This window comes from Chionomys nivalis, chromosome 3 (assembly GCF_950005125.1).
Source record: "Chionomys nivalis chromosome 3, mChiNiv1.1, whole genome shotgun sequence".
NCBI lineage: Eukaryota > Metazoa > Chordata > Mammalia > Rodentia > Cricetidae > Chionomys > Chionomys nivalis.
The window spans coordinates 26265692-26270292 of record NC_080088.1 but is presented as its reverse complement, the minus strand read 5'-3'; positions in this window follow the sequence as shown (position 1 = coordinate 26270292).

The following is a 4601-nucleotide window of genomic DNA, read 5'->3' as shown; positions in this document are numbered from 1 at the left end:
TATGTGGGGAAGCTAAACTGAATTCTGGGAGAAAGAAAGCAGAGCCAGTGAGAAGCCATGGAGCTGCCACCAGAGACAGACATGCCGAAACTTTGCCAGTATGCCACAGTCTCGTGGCAATATACAGATTAATGGAAATGGTTTAAATTAATATATAAGTGTTAACCATATTATGCCTTTTACACTTTGTTAAATCCAACATAATAAAAAGTTATATATAACTTTGAATCTATGTTAATGAGAAAATAAGAGTTAATCAGAAATATGCATAAGCTATTGGCCAAACAGTACTGCAAATAATATAGTTTCTATGTGATTATTTCAGGGCTGAGCAGCCAGAAACAAACAAGCAGCCTTTTTACAAACTGGCGTCCAACATCTATTCTTATATACTTACAACAAAGGATAATATGTAAATCAGGTATCATGCTAGATTTCTAATAACTATGAGTAAAATACAAAAATGCTAAAAATAATTTCAAGTGCTGTGACATTTGAACCATTCAATTAATATTCATAAATAGTTCATCACATGTAATTAAACAACAAAGACAAAAAGCATTTAAGTGATGTATTAATAAATTAAGCACTTCAATTAAATCAAGATACAATATTATAGTGTTATGTTTTGCTAATTTTACTTCATAAAGAGGCTATTGAGAATCACATGGTCTCCTCTCAGCTAGTCCATACTATCATTTAATCTAATTGGAGCAATTGAGAAATAATTCACATGATAGTAATTTAGATAGCCAATACTTTCATAATCACTTATAAATGTAAATAAAATATTGTAGCTCAACACTGTCTGCATATTCAGATAAATATATTCTTAATAAAGCAATCATCATTCGGTGAACATCATATGTCCTTTGCAAACCAAGTAGTGTATAAAGTCTTTGGGTGTTTGAACATTGAAGAAACAAGAAACACCAACATACGCATAGTCTGCTGTTGCCAAAAAGCGGGTGATACAGTACATACACATTCATATACAGTCATAGATCTCCATAAAGTGAAATTATTTTAAGATAATAGCATAAAGTTGTTAAGGATTTGTGATTAAAATAAAGTAAGCACCTCTTGACTACATTCTAATTTAGGCAGTTACTGAGCTTATATGAATAGAGATCAGACAATTGCATTATATCTATTATGATTATGTAATTTGTTCTTTGATGGCTTATTAGGCATGGATTACTAAAAAATTAACACTGGTAACCTCATTCTTTTCCAGGATTGTATTTGGATTATCAGTTGTCATTAATCTACTTTGTAATTTCTCTGCCTTGCAAATAGCCTACAGAGTTAGAAGCAGATGAACCAGTGTTAATCAGAAAAATACACAGCTACTGATTATTCCAAATAGTTCATTATTCAGATAAATAGGCTTTGAGTGATATGATCGGGACACTTTCATACACATTTAAAAAGAGACAGATAATTGAATGTCATTCTTTCAGATAATTAGAACGTTAAGCACAAAACTTGTGATGCAATTACAGGGCTTTAATTTTATTTGGCATACATAATTTATTCAGACTACTATATTATTTTCATTTTATAACTGAGTCTGACAGTACGATTACATACCAGTGTTGTAGACCTAAGGTGCATTACAAAAGAGTTTGAAACAATAAATAACTGCTAACTTTGGTTGACCCATTGACCTGAGGGTCTGACTGGAATTACATTCAAGAAGCTATACTCTGAGCTTCTACAAAGTGCACGTGGACTGACAGCTATTTGTATCATGTTGCCTCAAATATCATGTGACAAATTTTAAATTTCTCATTGTATGTTTAACTTAAAAATTGTGTCCTGAGTATTTGTGTCATGTCAAAATTATATTTTCTGTGATTAAGATTTACAATCTTTAAGAGATTGGGTAGGTAAAGCATATTAGCCACTTTTCTACTGTTGTGACAAAGCACCAGGACAAAGACAACTTATGAAAGAAAACAATTAATTTGGGGCTCAAGCTCTCAGAAGGTAGTAGAGTCCATACCATCATGAATGAACAGGCATAACAAAGGGCACTTTAGCAAAAGCTGAGAGCTTACATCTGATCAAAAGCAGAGGCTAGAGAGTGAGAGCTAATTAAGAATAGCAAGGGCTTTTGAAATCTTAAAGCCAACCCTTAGTGGCACATCTCCTGCAGTAGTACCACAACCATAATCCTGCCCAAATATACCATCAGCTGAAAACCGAGCATTCAAATGTATGAGTCTATGAGGAACAGACTCATAGGAAAAACCACAGAGTATTGCCTCCATGCGTGGAATTATTGTTCTTGTGAAAAGACTTTACAGATTCAAAATTAGATACATATTTTTAAATTTTAAAATAAGTATTAATTTTATGGAAGTACTTAAAAAATTAAGGTGGAGATAAATTGAGGAAGAGAGTGGCATTGATATTTGACCCCTGTAGACACTCATATATATGTCCATTTGCCTATACATTCCCATCTACAAAGTAAATAAATAAATGAGAAGAGAAGATAAGCAAAATACATTATGCTTAGAAAACACAGTCATATTGTTATTAACAATACAATTTATTTCAAAGTACAAATAAAAATCACAGAATAATGCAGTCCTTCATTTTTCTTTTCCTTTCCCTTTTGATTTTGGATTTTGCTTCTGTTATTGCTGTTGCTTGCTAGCTTATTTTGATAGAGGGTTTCATTTTATAGTCTTGGCCTGCTTAGAACCCATTTGGATCTTGATTTGCCTTCCCGACTGTTGGGATTACAGGTATAAGTCACCATGTTCAGTTGGGTCACAAAGTCTATTTCTTTACTACCTATTACACACCTGTCTATAGTCACTGTATAACGCTGTACCAATCATTTAAGTTTGTCAATTATATAAAAATAATCGATGGTAGTTCTATAGTGATTTACTACAAAGAAGATTGATATTTTTGCACCAGTTCTTATTTTTCAACTGCAGAGAGACATAAGGAGCAACTAGCTGAGAAATCAATCTAATGGGTTGTGACACTGGTATTGAAGGCATGCCCATTAGGGTATTCAGCAAGATTTGCATAATGACTTTCTCTTTACTGTTACAGCCAGGAAAATTTCATTTCTTCTCTGCTTGAATTTATTTGCTTCATTTTATTAGATAAGGCAAATGCTTTAAGGTATTTCTTTTCCATTTATATTTTAACTCACAAGAAGTCTTAATGATATTTACTACTTAAAGTTATGTTTCTAGATTTCATCTTTAACTCTATAATATTATTGGGTGAATACAATATTCAAAGTAATATGCTAATTATAGTTCATATAAGGGAATACATTTCAAATCATTTACTAGTTCAGCACATGCTTATAAAAAGCTTTAGTGAAATGGCTAGAAGTAAAGACATTACTGTGATCTATAGGTGTTTTCAAAAAAATTAGATGTTTCAATATTTTAATGACTAAAGAGACAAATTATGGTTGGGAATGGTGTGTGCATATGAAAATCTAAAAGACATGTTTGGAAAACTGTGAGAAACCTCTAAGTCTTCTGAATAGACAATTTAAGAATCATGTGAGTTTTCAAAAGAGGGAGCAGCCAATAGGCTTACCCAGTTATGACATATGAACCACTTTATCTCCTAGTCTCTAACTCACTACCCCTCATATATGACACACTTCCTCCAACAAGGCCACATCTTCCAGTTCTTCTATTTTTTTCAAATATTTCTACTCCCTGGTAACTAAGTATTCAAACATATGAGCCTGTGGGACCATTCTTATTTAAAGTATCACACCCAGCATGGCACAATAACTCCAAGGGTACAGTACTGACATATATACATTGCCAGTAGTCTCAAAATGAGGACTCTACTGCTGTACCATAAATCTTGTTGATTAATCAGTGTTAGTAAATTCATGGCTATTGGAAGAGAATCTAAATTCTCTAATATGCTAAACTAGCACAATCTCTAACAACAAAGTATGGTCATTTGTACATCTACCAGAGAAATATAATCTTCTCCTCGCATCAAGGAAACTTCTCTTTGCAACAGATGGAGACTACTCCAGTTAACTGCAACATATGAAAATGTAGAGTTGTGGAATCCAGTAGATTATACAAAGAATTAGAAGAAATGTAGGGAAGGTTACATAGGAAGGACTGGTGAGAGAAAAGGGGAGGAAATAATATTGCAATTATAATCTAATCTCAAATGTAAAAATAAAGTATGATCTATCTTTAGCTAAAGTTAAAAGAAATTGCTATTCATAATGCAAGGATGTCAAAATTAGTAATGTATAAAGTCAAATTTGGCTGATTTTCTAATACAGGCAGGAAGTATCACTGACATAAAATACATTTTTCAATTAAGCATCAAATGTTAAAATCAAGTTAAAGCTAATATATAAATATGTGCAGTTCTGATTCTTTCATACAGTGAAGAAAAACAAGAGGCTTCCTTTTTGGGTTTCCCCATCAGCTACTATGAAAATTATTAGTTGGATAATTATTTGAATATTAACTTAAATGTTCATTTTATTTTAGAAGATAATAATCCTACAGGGAAGCAGGTAAAATACTTAACTCTGTTAATATATTAAATATGTTTGATATGGAAAAAGTAATTTG